The 15,888-nt window shown below is 34.7% G+C and overlaps 2 protein-coding genes across 3 annotated transcripts in view; one reads left to right on the forward strand and one right to left on the reverse strand.

The window, feature by feature from the left end:
- mRNA-cap (mRNA-capping-enzyme) overlaps positions 1-15,888 on the forward strand; it is an 82,404-nt gene that overhangs the window by 7,844 nt on the left and 58,672 nt on the right. The window lies entirely within an intron of this gene.
- Dus2 (Dihydrouridine synthase 2) overlaps positions 10,736-15,888 on the reverse strand; it is a 73,953-nt gene continuing 68,800 nt past the window's right edge. Inside the window, exon 8 of the mRNA XM_067784392.1 lies at positions 10,736-11,846. The gene's annotated coding sequence lies outside the window, so the exon portion shown is untranslated. The remainder of the gene's footprint in view (positions 11,847-15,888) is intronic.

A 15,888-nucleotide genomic window follows, 5' to 3' on the forward strand; every position in this document is an offset into this window, starting at 1 on the left:
CTCCGTAAGCATTTTGAGGAAATACGGCACCAGAGAACTCAGCCGTATGAAGCAAAAAAGCACAAGCAGGTCCTTGGTGAACTCCCTAAACAGGCGTCGGACCTTTATGCCAGGAATTGCCCGGTGAATCCAGTACTTAAAGAACTGTACCCAAAACTTGCGGAAAGGAACGCATACTCCCCAGGGAAACGTGAGCCATTCTGGCTCAACTTCGTTCTGGATACTGTAACAGGTTAAACCCTTACTTATCCAGAATCAACCCCGACATACAAAATGTATGCCCCGCTTGCAATGTGTCCCCACATGACACCAACCATCTCTTTAATTGTAATGTGGAACCAACGCCTCTAACACCCCTTTCATTATGGTCCACCCCCTGTCGAAACAGCAAGTTTCCTTGGACTACCGTTAGTGGATATTGATGACAATTTGTGATCGGTCGCAGCTATTAGGTGGGGCGAAACATTGCTACAACAACAACAACAGCTGTTTCAACAGGGGAGGACCATAATGAAAGGGGTCTTAGAGGCGTTGGTTCCACATTACAATTGAAGAGATGGTTGGTGTCATGTGGGGACACATTGTAAGCGGGGTATACATTTTGTATGTCGGGGTTGATTCTGGATATGTAAGGGTTTAACCTGTTACAGTATCCAGAACGGAGTTGAGCCAGAGTGGCTCGCGTTTCCCTGGGGAGTATGTGTTCCTCTTCCGCAAATTTTGGGTACAGTTCTTTAAGTACTGGATTCACCGGGCGATTCCTGGCATAAAGGTCCGACGCCTGTTTAGGGAGTTCACCAAGGACCTGCTTGTGTTTTTTTGCTTCATACGGCTGAGTTCTCAGGTGCCGTATTTCCTCAAAATGCTTACGAAGATGACTCCTTAAGTCCCTAGGCGGTGTTGGCGCATCAATAAGATGTCTGTTGGGATGCCCAGGTTTCTGGGTATTCAACAGGAACTGTTTTGTTAGCATCTCATTTCTCGCCCTGATGGGGATTATTCTCGCCTCATTATGTAGATGGTCTTCTGGGGACAAAAGAAGACAGCCCGTGGCGGTTCTGAGAGCAGTATTTTGGCAGGCCTGTAGCTTCTTACAGTGGGTAATTTTTGAGCTTGGCGACCATATAGGGGACGCGTAGCATGCAATCGGCTCGCCAATTGCTTTGTATGTGGTAATGAGCGTTTCTTTTTTTTTCCCCCAAGTACTGCCAGCAAGGGAAACCTGGCCTGGGCCTGTGGCCATTATTGTGCAGTCATCGGCGTAGAAAACGATAGTATCTCCTTCTGGTGGCGACGGTAGCTTAGATATGTAGAAATTAAACAAAAGTAGGGATAGGACACCACCCTGTGGCACCCCCTATTTAATTCTTCTTGGATTTGATGTTTCATTTCTAAATTGCACCGATGCCTGCCGACCACCCAGATAATTTGCGGTCCACCTTTTAAGACATGGGGGAAGGGTAGACCCTTCCAGGTCTTGCAGTAACGTGCCATGGTTGACCGTATCAAAAGCTTTTGATAGGTCTAGCGCAACGAGTACTGTTTAATTTAATTTAATTTATTTATTATTACGGTTTAGGCCTAAAACTTAAACTACTAAGTACAATTCATTATTATAATCACTTATTTCTATTGAATATGCTGTTGGAATGCCATGTGATTCCGATCAGCATATTTACTGGCGTGACAAACGGACGAGTCTGGGAGCCACTCATTTAAGGAAGGTGGAAAGGACGCGTTTCCAATTCTCCAGTGCTTCCAGCTAAAGGCAACAAAATTTGGAACTTATATTTTTCAATTATATTTGTATTTTAAGCTGTCGGAATGTATTGGTCTCCGATCAACACAGCTAAACATGTCTTTGGATGTTGGAAATTGAAAAACCCTTGTACCCAATCACCCCTCAACTTTGTTTAGTAAAGACGCTGTCGGAATGCATGAAGATTCCGATCAGCACAGCTCAAAATATAATGGGAGGTTGAGAAGGACGTGTTTCCAATCCCCCCTGCTCCAAATTTTGTTTGACCTTATTTTCGTTACACATCATATAATATTATTAGCCGTGTTTTTTTTACACGCGTATACGTTTCGTTTGTGCGTGAAAAAAAAACGCCTATCCTCGCTTAGATAATGCTTAGGAGACCCATCTATGGGCTGTAGTTAAACAACTAGCTACAGCAACAGGGTGTACCGAAAAGCGGAGACACAACGCTCTGATGGCCATAGGGTATAACATATAGCTGAATCAGTTGGAATGAATTGTGGACACACATAGAATACATAGAATTAATGTAGAGGGTGAAACAAAGACACATATTTTAGTTACATCTGAGTATAATGCGTATTGAAATTTAGTAGGACAAAATTTATGCGCAGCAATTTCAGAGGTGTATTTAAAGTTTGTCGCTTAGCAGTCCATATAAAGGTTAAGCGTAAACGGATATACGCGTGTTAAAAAACACAGCTATTGTTATGTTAATGCTATCGGAATGCGAGTGATTCCGATCAGCAACAGTAAATATAGGCTGAAAATACCGAATTCCAGCGAAATTAGTTGTTGGAACTGTCTAGAGTTACAGGTGGCGACTGATTATCTTTTCCTTAGGGCCGGGTGCATTGTATTTTGCTGCTACCAATATTACCATTCCCTTTTCGCGCTCCAGTATCGGATATATCATGTAAAAAAAATGAATGCGCGTCATTTACATATATAAGCTTTTCGCTGAGGTATGTTGGTAATTTACCGTGCTTAATATTAAATACATATTTCATACTGTGGTAGAATATAAGCTGTTTTATACTCAACCAGTTTAGTGCTTCTATCATGTTATTAATGGGAGTATCATACCTCATGTTTAATATAAATCTCATACTTTTATTTTGCATAACTTGTAGCTTATCTACCTGAGTTTCATTGGCCACAAAGAATATTGTGGGATAATATATGAAATGCGGCTCTATGATGGATTTATACACTTTCAGTTTGTATTTTTTACTAATAAATTTGCATGACCTCTTCCAAAAACCAATTTTCTTGCCCAATTTGGCAACTATATAAGCAATATAATCATTAAATTTTAATTTATTATCAATCTGAACCCCTAAGTACTTGAAAGTTTTAACTTCGTTAATGTTTGAGTTCATTATTTTTAGCTCGATATTACAAGATTCCTTATTCATCGCTCTAGATATGACCATAAAATGGGTTTTATTAACATTAAGTTTAAGCTTATTGTTACAAAGCCACCTGTATAGGGAGTTCAATTCTTCCTGCATTTTGTCCTTGCTAACATGATATCAATTTCACTTACTTCGAGCAATGTGTCATCCGCAAACAGCCTTATTCTACTAAGTTTTAGCGCTGAAGATATATCATTTATATATATGTTAAATAGGACCGGTGCCAAAACCGATCCTTGTGGCAATCCAATTCCTGTCAATACCTCATCCTAGATAACCGACTCAATGGCTGTTTTTTGTCTTCGGTTACCTAAAAAGCTCTGAAACCACTGCAGCTCGTTGCCCCTAATTCCAATTTTTTCTAATTTTTTAATCATTATATTTCTGTCTATAGTTTCAAATGCTCTCTTTAAATCGATAAAAACCGCAAGTATACTTTTCTTTTGATTTAGTTCTTCTTTCCAACTCGATATTGCATAATTTAAAGCCGTTTCACAAGAGTGGCCTTCTCTGAAACCGGATTGTTCTTTAATTGGTATTTTATTTATTTCCAAGTAACTTATGAGCTGATTTTTTACTACTGTTTCTAGAATTTTTTCGATATTCGGCAACGTGTTGATCGGTCTAAGATCTTCTGCCTTTAATGAATTCTTTTCCTTCTTTATTGGCACTCTTGTTGATATTTTCCATGCGTCGGGCACTATTCCCTCTACTAATGATTATGATATCCGCATAGAAATGTCCCAGGTATGACACCGAATCCTTAATTACTCCTTCTGATAGTAAATTTGTTCCTCCGATTTTATTTTTTAACCTTTTAGCTACCAATATGATATTGTGTTCGGCTTCGCTAGCCGACCCAGACTCACCCTCGGTTACCTGGAAGTGGTCCCAGCGCCATGCTATGACCGAAATTGAAAACGTGGAATGCGCCACCTCCATATTGTTGCCATGGTGTGCATATGTGTAAAAAATACACTACCGTGGCGGCCGTCGACGGTACACTTTAAAAAGCATACAAATTACTTTGTTGTAATTTAAATTATAATTTATATTTATAACTTTTCCCGACTACTGAAAATGCGTCTGCATATGATTGTGTCCAAATTATAATAATGGCGGTGAAACATACAAAATGCCGATGGCGCTATTTCCAGTCGTCATTTTTATCATTGTGAATGATGACTAAGTGTGATATCTTATCTGTCAACTGCCTGACAGGATGTTCAATATGGCTACTTTTTAGCGTTTTGACAGGGTGTTCAATATGGCGACGCCTATCTTCGGCGGGTGATAGAAAGAGATACAGAATGAGACAGCGATAGTCAATTACAAATCAGGTGATCCAATCACTTTGGAATTTTGACGTCTATGCAGAAGATATCACACTTAGTCATCATTCACAATGATTTTTATATATCATTTTACATAACTACTTTGCATACTGTCTTACATATTGTATTACAGTAGCTGACTTATTAGAATACGATTGAACATGTTTCTTACTCTTTCTTACAGAGTGCACCATTCACAATGACACATCTTGTATTGTCAGCCATGGCGTTGCCAGATGTGTCGCTATGTATTAAATTGGGGAATTTTATCACTACATCACCCTTTTTGGGGAAAAGAAGAATTGACAAAGTGATCAGTTTTGTCACATTCTTCTTGCCCATAAACTTGTAAAATTGTTGCGAACAAACGAATATATTTACATTAGGGTGTTCATCCCCTTTTGAATTCGTTGGTTCGGAACCTATTTTGCTACTGATTACAAATGAACTTAGAGGTAAAATACTCAAATTTTATTTACATTTATGTTAGTTTGCTGGTAGGATCAAGATAGTTATTGGTAGGAATATTAATTACATTTAAATGGTAAATACTTTGTATGTTCTTTGTTTTTGAATTTTCATTTGTAAAGATTTCCATTATATACATTTACATTTTTTGAAACTTAAGAAGTACAATTTTGTTTCAATTTTTAAGCTTTTAATGAACAGTAATTTTTGGTTACTTCTGTTTCATCTTTTGTTATGATTTTAATACCATACTTATGTATGAATCATTTTTATAAAATACATTTTTCATTTGAATATACACATTTTTTTTTTTTTTTTTTTTTTTTTTTTTTAGCAGTTTTTGAGCCTTCGTGGCTGCTTAAATGCTAGTAAGAAAATTTTGAATTTGTTTTTCAATCAAATTTAAAGTTTATTAAAAGTATTGAAGTAATGTTAATTTACTTTACTTAGGCGGTTTTTATGTACTACTTTTTCTTTGTTTTTAACTTCATCGAAAATAGTTACGTTAGGTTCGTTAATTTTAGTTATAATAAACGGACCTTGATAAATATTTTCGTGTTTATGGTGTGGTTCTTTCTGTAAAAGTACTTTATCTCCGATTTTGACAACTAAAGGTCGTGCCGTTTTATCGTACAGATTTTTACTTTGTAACTTATCTTTATTTATAAGGTTTTGTGCCATTTTGTGCGTTTTCTGCATCCTAAACTTAACTTCTTTGGCATAGTTTTCGACATTATAAATTGGGTAAATTTTTTCTTTTGTCAATTCATTAGGCAAAGTTGCCTTTTTCCCAAAGACTAACTCGAAAGGCGAAAATTGTCTGTCGAAAACTGTGCTACTCGTAGTATTGTGTAGGAAAGTAAAGTATTTTAAATAAACATCCCAATCAGAAAAAGTATCTTTTAAATATGCACGTAAGTATTCATTAAAAACTATGATTACGTTCAATCGTGCCAACAGTTTCGTGATGGTATGCAGTTGAAAAATTATGTTCAATATTTAGAAGTTTAGTTAATTCTTCAAATAATTAATTTTTAAATTCAGTACCTAAATCTGATTTTATGGCATTCATTGTGCCGTATTTAAAATGAATCCTTCAAAAATTGCTGAGGCGATTGTTTTTGCCGATTTGTCTGGCACAGCGACTGTTACCAGGTATTTAGTCATGTCGCAAATCATGGTAAGTGCGAGCTTGTTACCATATTTGGACTCAGGTAGGGGTCCTATTGTGTCAATTACTAGTATATCAAATGGTTTACAAGGAGTTGGTGTTAAAACAAGTTTTTCTTTTGTTTTAGGTTAAACCTTGTTTAAGAAACAATCCTTACAATTTTTGATATATTTCGATATATCAAGTCATATCTTTCCAATAAAATTTTGTTCGTAGTTTTGCGTAAAGTCTTTTCATTCCGCAATGTCCACCAGAAATGGGATCATTATGGTAAATTTTCATTAGTTTTAATTTTGTATCTTCATCTGTCACTGTCTCCACTGGATCTGTTAAAATAATTTCTAATGATTTTAAAATTTTATTTCCAATATTTTTGAAATTTGTAATAGTATACGGTTCGAGCAAAATATCGTTTTTAGGCCATTCAATCTGCTTAATTTTGCGTTTGCCGGCTTCTGATTCAAGCCTCGAAAGTAATTTCTCTAAAGTCATTATTTCGTTAACAAGCTCAAAACTAAGTAACTCGAGTTTCTTATGTTTAATATGCGCAAAAATTCTTAAATTTGTTGTTTTATTATTTTTATTGTACGTAATTTCAGATCTTATTCGTGGAATATTTTTTGAAAAATTAAATGAAAATTTGTCGTAGACATGTAAAGAAACTTGTTTTTCGTCGTTTAAGTCTGTTTTCCTATTTAAATTTTTGTCGTTTGCCTTTTTTGTCATTGCCCTTGTCTGTACTGCCAAAATTTGTTTGTTAGATTCTTTAATCTCATCGATTGTAATACGCGATAGTGCATCAGCACAAACGTTTGATTTACCCTTTATATATACAATAGTATATTCAGATAGTTCCAGTCTTATTCTTGAAAGTTTTGAAGATGGGTCTTTCATATTGAAAAGGTATACTAGAGGTCTATGATCGGGTTTTACAATGAAATGGGTGCCATAAACGTATGGTCGAAATTGCTTGATTGCAAAGTAAATAGCTAAAAGCTCTAATTCTATAAATTGGTTTTTTCTGCTCTGCTTTATTAAATGCTTTAGAAGCGAAACAAATTGGTAAATCACTACCTTGCTGTTCTTGACTTAAAATAGCGCCACATCCAGTTGTGGAAGCATCAACGGTAATAATGAATTGTTTAGTAAAATTTGGATATTGAAGTAATTTTGGTGAAAGTAACGCTGCTTTCAAAGATAAAAATGCTCTTTCGCACTCTACATCCCATACAAATTCAACTCTTTTCCTGCTTAATCGGTTTAGAGGCGCTGCCAGAGACGCAAAATTAGGTATAAACCGCGTCGTACCGCGTCTTTGTCAGTCGGTTTTGTATACTTTTTAATTGCGTTTATTTTAAAGTCGTCTGGCAACAAGCCTTTTGCTGAACATTTGTGACCTAAAAATGTAACTTCTGGTGGTAAAAAGTTGCATTTATTTGGGTTAAGTTTGAGATTGAAAGACCTACAAGTATCGAAAACTTTTGAAAGATTTTTAATGTGGTGTGCTTCACTTCAACCTATGACGATAATATCGTCGACGTACAAAAATGCGACGTTGGGTGGTATACCGAAAAAGCTATTGTCATCATTCGTGAGAATGAATTTGGTGCTATATTTAAACCGAATGGAAGCACTTTCCATCTAAATGCACCTCGGTCAGTGCTGAAGGAAGTAATGTCACGTGAGTCAGGATGCAAGGGGATTTGATGAAAAAAAAAATAAAAAATTGATGAAATCCTGAAAAAAGATCCAATGTTGAAAAATAATTTGCTCTGCCGAGATTATCTAGAGTATCGTCAACTCTAGCTAGTGGAAATTTATCAGCAATGAGTTTTTTGTTTACTGCGCGAAAATCTACGCACATACGATAAGCTTTTTGACCATTAGTATCTTTCTTTGGGACTACAATCAAAGGACTATTGTAATTCGAATAACTGGATTCAATCAAATCGTTGTCTAACAGTTTATTTACTTGGCGGTTTATTTCTTCGCGTTGAGAGTATGGTAATCGATAGTTTTTAACATATACCGGATCGTTGTCTATCAATCTTAGTTTTTGCTCGTAGAAGTTGTTTAAAGTCATTTTGTCCGTGTCGAGAGCGAAAATGTCGGCATAATCTATGCAAAGGTCAATTAATTTACTTTGAGCATGTTGAGGTATTTGATTTTTTAAAATTGAAATTAGTTTTCCCGTACGTTTGTCGTCTGTTTCTGTCTTGTTAATTGTATAAACATTATAGTTTGAAAGTTTTTCTGTCCGAATACTTTTCCTTTTCAGATACTTGACATCATCCGTGGTGTTAATGACTTTAATATTGAGTTACTGGCATTAACAATGCACCTAGCTGTGAAAACACCTTTTTCAATTTCCTGCGAGTCCACGAAAAGTGGCTCGGGTGAATCTCATAAATCAAAGTCTGAATATTTCACATCTGGGAGGAATGATACAACTGTCGCTTTCTGTTCCGTGCAGGATTGGTATCGCGACTTTTTCATTACCTACCCAAAAGGAAATCCTATTTATTTCATAATTAAGAATGCATTTGTTAATTTTCAGAAAGTCTTTACCCAGTATGCCATCGGATGGAATATTAAAGTCTTCATTTACTACACGTAAAGTATGTTTAATGGAGAAGTTTGAAAAATTTAAATTTGCTGTAATTTTACCTAAAGTGGAAACTGAATTAGAAGTGACACCGGTAATGTTAATAATGTCGTTTGTATTTAAGGAAATGTTACTGTCTAGACATGATATTTTTATTAAAGAAATGTCTGCTTGAGTGTCTACTAAGAAAGAACAAAATTTTTGTGACTCGTTAAGTTGCAATTCTATGAAATCTGAATAATTTAGGTTTAAACAATAGATGCCTATTGGTGAGGGAAATTCGCTTACTCGGTTAGTTCGTCCTCCCCCAGTGTTCGCTCCTGAGGGGCACTCGCGTTTAAAGCACGAACGTTTGCGTTTCTACCTCTACCGTTGGATGATCTTGGATTGTTACTTCTATTGTTACTATTGTTTGAATAAGCGTTTGTATTTGAACGTGTATTACTATTGCTGCTACTTTGTTATCTATTTCCGTTATAATTCCCATATCTTTGATTATTGCTGCCGTTACGGTTGCCGTTGTATGAAAATGAGCTATTATTTCTATAACCAGTATAGCTGCGATTTGGGTAAAAACCTCGATAACTACCACGTGAATTTCTGAATGTGTTGTTACTACGTGATCGAAAAGCTAAAACCTGACGCTCTGTTACTTCGTTATTTTGTTCTACAATTAATTTCGCTACTACGTCTTTCGGATCAGTAAATGCCGTTGAGGCTAAAATGGTTTTGACTAAATTGGATTTTGCATTTAAACGACACACGTTAACAGTTTGTTCGACTGCCATTTCATGAGCTTTCGCTTGAGTGATCCCTTCCATAATAAGAGACCGCTCAAGTGAGTCAGCTAAACCTTCAACTTTTTTGGCAAAATCTGTAAAATTGTTGTTATTAACGTGCAACGCTGCAATTTTTCCTGCTACAACTTTCGAGTTGTCTGGTTTGATCCTACTACGTAGAGCTTCTTTAATTTCATTAACTGAAGTTACTTGTCTTGGTATTGCTTCACGGGCTTTACCGTCAAGTTTTGATTTTAAAAACGCTATAAAAGTATTAGTTAAATCTGTAGTAGCGAACTGTTCAAGTAATTTAATTTTGTCTATAAAAGAATCAAGTGCTAGAGGATCACCACTGTAGTTCTCTCTAATACAACTAGCACATGTGTTAATGAAAATTTTCTTTTCCTCAAGTGTAGCCATGATTTGATCGTTAAGATCTGAAATGAAGCTGAATTGGAAGAAGGTGAGGACACGTTTGCACTATTTGGATCGTTAAGATCTGGGTTTACGTTAGAAGAAGGGGTAACTAAGTTTGTACTATTTGGGTCGTTGAGATGTGATTTTAATGTAGAAGAACTTGAAGTTAATATTTCACTATTTGAATCGTTAAGATTTGAAACTAAATTAGAAGTTAAATTTTTACTGGAAGAATCTTCGAAGCCTGGGAAATCTGCTGACAACGATAATTTATTTTCCTGTTTGGTGACTTTTTCGGTCGAAGATGAAGTTAAACTTTCGTAGCTTGAGGCTGATTTATCGGAATCGGATTCTGAATCTGAAGCTTTTTGCACTTGCTTACCACTTCTAAGGTTGTACATTTGAAATTAATGAAGCACTTGTTTGAATGTTGAATTTATATTTGAAGCTGAAGTGTTGAGGGAAAAGAAAAAAAATGTTGTAAAAAGGGAACTGATTTACAGGTGAATAGTCGCTAAAGAAATATTTAACAATTTATTAGAAGAATTAATTGAAACTGCAGTATACTTGTATGAAAACTCTGTAAAAAGTAATTGAATTTAAAATGTCACAAAAGTATATAGGTATGAATTGGTAAAAATCTCAAAAATGTGGTAATAACGGACGCACCGCTTTATTCAAAAAAAATTTGGGTTTTCATGGAACCACCGCATATATCAAAAAAATCTTATTTGGTTTTTCACGGAACCACCGCATGTATTAAAAAGTTAATTGGTTTTTAACGGAACCACCGCATATATCAAAAAAAATAATTGGTTTTTAACAAACCACCGTTTATAAAAAAAATTCTATTGGTTTTCACAAACCACCGTTATATCAAAATCCAAAATTTATATGAAATGCGAAATTATTTTAATTGAAATGCGAAGGCACCGAATTTATTAAAAAAATTTAATTTGTAATATACATACATATATACGGTTAAAGAAAAAATGTTAAATACATATACATATAATATACTTATTGTACTGCTTCGCTGCTGCTAAAATGATGGCTGCCGCTGATGTCGCCAATGCTACTGCTGCCGGTGTTGTTGCTACTGCTGATGTTGCTGCTGGCGGTGGTGGTGGTGTTTAAAAATGGCGATGTTTTACAGTTTTCTAGTGGCGTGGGTTATATGCCGTTACTTAAAAGCGTTGTTTTATAAAAATGTTCCTCGTTTTTGCTTTTATATTATCTCCGTTATGTTTATTGTAGTTTTTAGTTTTATTAATTTAAAGATTTTGTTTTATCTCTGTTGAATTTAGTCCTTGTATTAGTTGTATTTCTATTAAAAATTGTCCTCCTTCAATTGGATATTTATTTTTGTATTACCTCTGTATTATTTAGTTGCAATTTTTAGTACATTATGTTATTTAAAGGATTTTTATATTATTTCTGTTGAATTAGTTGTAGAATTAGTTGATTTGTTAAAAATTTCCCTTTTATTAAAGTATTAAATTTCGTATTACCTCCGAATAATTTATTTGTATTTTTTCCTTTAGGTGATTTTATTATTTAAAACGATTTTTCCTTTGTATTATTTCTGTTTCCTTTAAACGTTTGATTTTAATCGAAAATTTTCTTTTCTACAATTAGCTCTGTATTACTTCTGTTTTATATATTGTAATTTTATTATTTAACGGATTTTTATATTCTGTTTTAATTGGTCGTATTTTTAGTTTATTATACAATATTAATTTTTTCCAAAAATTCTAATCACCCACTGCCACTTTTTGAACACCACTCACCACTCGCCGAAATTGAAAATGACCGGGCTCCAGCCTCCATATTGTTGCCATGGTGTACATATGGGTTAAAAATACACTACCGTGGCGGCCGTCGACGGGACACTTTAAAAAGCATACAAATTAAACACTATAATTACTTTGTTGTAATTTAAATTATAATTTTTATTTATAACTTTTCCCGACTACTGAAAATGCGTCTGCATACGATTGTGTCCAAATTATAATAATGGCGGTGAAACATACAAAATGCCGATGGTGCTATTGCCAGTCGTCATTTTTATATTTCATTTTACATAACTACTTTACATACTGTCTTACACATTGTATTACAGTAGCTGACTTATTAGAATACGATTGAACATGTTTCTTAAGGCTCCATTACTGATACTTAGCATAGACTTGACTTGGCTTGCGAACTGTCACTTACAGTTCTGTTAAATGAACATTGCATGTTACTGATTACTCAAAACTTAGCAACACTTAACTTGACTTAGAAGTCTGTTGAATTTTGATTTTCTATGTAAGTTCTAAGTGACGTTTACATTTTGAGATGCCATTTGTTTGTTTCCATTTCATTTTGACATTTTGTCATACAAATTGACATTTATTTAAAAGTAAATTTCAACGCTGATTATGATGCCAGGTTGTATGCGCCAAGTGGAGTATAATCGTGGCTAAGTTGCCAAGTTTACGCCAAGTCAAGTCAAGTCTATACTAAGTATCAGTAATGGGAGCTTTACTCTTTCTTACGCTTTCTTACAGAGTGCACCATTCACAATGACACATCTTGCATTGTCAGCAATGGCGTTGCCAGATGTGTCGCTATGTATTAAATTGGGGAATTTTATCACTACAATGATATCATCAACCGTAACTTCTCGGAATTTCATATATGTGCTAAGCGTGTATTGCACACTGTCGCCACTATCAAACGTTTCGATTTCTCGATTTATGTCAACAATACTATCAACAAAGAAGGAATTCAATGCTTGAGCTATATCTTCGGGTGTTTCATATGTTATACTATTTACAATCACTGTCAGGATATTGTCTCGCACCTCAGTTAAGTTTACTGCTTGCTTAAGGTGTTTCCACATTAATTTCCTATCAGAGGAATTTAAGGCGATATTTTTCTCCATATACTTAATCTTTTTAATTTTGATTAGTTTCTTATAATACTTCGAAACCGTATTATATTCCGAAAATTCACCAGAGGATCTGGCTTGTGAGTGCAATTGGATTTTTAATTTGTTAATTTCGGTCAGTTCATGATCGCACTTATTTCTCAACCTTACTATCCTGTCTTGTTGTGATGTTAATAAACCCATGCAGTGTGATAAGCAGGTATTTATATATTCAACCGAGTCATTGAGATGCATATTTTTTAATACGCTGAAATCACAGTTTCTTAATAAGTAAATGAGGTTATCAGCAGAATAATTCTTCCAACACATTGTGGGTATCATTCTCCGCAGAGGATTTTAATTACACACTTTGAAAGCAAATGAAATGGTTTCGTGATCAGAAATTCTGTGATTTTCAAGATTAGTACAGGACAGTACATCAGCATTTGCATATAATAGATCTATTCTCATTTGGGTATCTCTCAGCAATCCTTGTATTGAAATTTACCATTTGCCTCATCGCGCTACGTGAAAATATCTCATTGAGCTTAGAACTCGTTGCGGTATTAACATTCATGTTAATGTTAAAATCCCCAATTAACAAGGAGTTTGTACCACTCACCAGTTCATCAGAAAGTATAGCTTCTAAGTGATTTAAAAATTCGATATCACTAGAGCTTGGAGAATGGTACAACACACCTACTACACATATTAATTATAGCACACCAAACATTTAAATCAATAGATCTATTATACCTGACTTTGTACTCGATACCTTTTTTTTAATAGTAAGACTACACCTCCTGTGTGTCTGCTATGAGAATCGCAACGAACCATTGTATAATAAGGAATGTTTATTTCCGCATCACTAACATCCGGTGTTATACATGCTTCTGAACATAGAACGATGTCCGGATCTAACTCTTCTATAATTCTTTTGTGTTCAGCTTTGTTGGCTAGAAAACTACAAATATTTAAGTAAATGCACTGCAAGTTAAAAGCTTTTATCCCCCGATCAGCTAGTTTTGATGGCTAAAAGCCCACGCGTTGTCTTTCCAGCTTAAGTTTCCTTAAATAAACTGGGCATTAATGACTCATGATGTTGTGTTTTGTATTAATATTTAAACCTACCCGATTATTGGTATCTATGCAATTACCACATTTATTTAGGGGTACACTCTCTGTACAGTTTACTACACCTCTCATTAAGTGTACAAGTAGCCGATATATGGTTAAACCCTAAGCATTTATAACATCTTTTCTACCGTTTGAGCATCGTAAACTGGACAGCGGTCCCAACCAATATTGATTTTCTTTCATTTCAACACGTCTTCATAGTATTTGTGCTCAATCTCAATGACTGCATTGATATATGACGCTCTGTTTTCCTTCCTTGATTTAATAACTCTTACAAATTTAATTTTAGCATCTGGCAAAAACTCATTTTTGTTGGTGATCTTACCAACAATTTCCTCTTCAGGATGCTCAGTACTAATGTTAGTCACCATGATTTTAGGAAAATATACTACTTTCAGTTCAGCTATGTTGTATTTACTTTTATCTAGCCTTTCTGTTAGAGTGTCCTTAATTTTATCCTTATCACTAGCTGACTTCGAACTAATAATTATTGTACCATTGTTTCTATGTTGGACTCTACCTATATTCAAATTGGATGGATCTATTTTATTCAAGTCCGATTTTGTTTTCTCTAATGCTTGTTTAACCTTGGGTTTAATTACTATTGCAGGAATTCCCTTAGTAATATTGGCATATCAATTGACTTCCTTAGCAGTAACAGCTTTGTTTTGGTTTGCAACCTTTTTAACTTCTCTTATAATTTCCTCCTTTGCTTATTAAACGCTTCATTTGGGGTATTGATCTTATTAAGCATTTCTTTATTTGCTTTGCAAAGACTTTACATTTTTAATCAACTCTAATTTTTCCGTGTTCACCCTGTTTATATTATCCACAATTCTTTTCATCTCTCTTTCGCTGTGCGTTATGGATGCGCTTATCTCCCTTTTGTGTTCATTCAACATTTTTTCAACTTCACCCTTTTGCTCCCTTAAATTTACTTTGTTAATTTCTGAAATAGAAAGTATTTCTCTGGGGCATCATCTACATTGGAGATATATGTCATACAACCATCGCACATAAATCTTAAAAATTGGCAGCCTTGCAAGCAGTTCATGCTATATTCGTCCATAGATGCACATGCAATTGTTTTATGATATACTTTACCACACACACCCTCACATCGTACACCTGTCCCCCCTTTATTTTTTTGTGGTATTTATCGCACACCTCCATTCTCTTTTATTTTTCTGTTTTCACTGTTACATACATATATATATATGTCGAACTGAACAAGCAAAATATATTTTAGCACAATACCAATTGAAAATTTCACTTTAATGTTTATATGTATACAAAAACGCTTTATTTTTTGAATGTTGGTACATCACTTGCTGTAACTTTATTGTTTACACCACTTTTGTGTGCTAATTAACGCACAGAACTTAAGAATATTCGCTTTCTTTAATGACTCTAAAAATACACGTCCGTCCGCCGTTATACTAGGTTCAAACACACACCAAATTGGCAATTTATGCTATTTGGGCAATTTATTACGCAATTTGTCATATAATAAATTGTAATAATAAATTGCCAATTAAAAAAAAATTGCGTAATAAATTGTTTCGAACTGCAAATGCAACATTGTAAAGTGTGTTTATTGAGTATATTTTAACGTCAGTTACGCATGGCTGAACTATGTGGTTGGCTCATCTCATCAGCTGATTTTATGTCTTTCATTTCACTGGAGTAGGGATTGTCAAAAAAAGATGGCAAACTCAAAATGAAACCAAAACATTGAACACATTTTCTTACAACTCACAAAAATTTCAAAGTTTTATGTTTTCATTCCATTTCATTCGCCTAATAATGTGCGTGTTCATTTTGACAGTCTGAACAAAGGTATGTTCTTGCTGTAGAGATGAGCCAACCAGCTATCAAATTAC

This window comes from Eurosta solidaginis, chromosome 4 (genome assembly GCF_040869045.1).
Source record: "Eurosta solidaginis isolate ZX-2024a chromosome 4, ASM4086904v1, whole genome shotgun sequence".
NCBI lineage: Eukaryota > Metazoa > Arthropoda > Insecta > Diptera > Tephritidae > Eurosta > Eurosta solidaginis.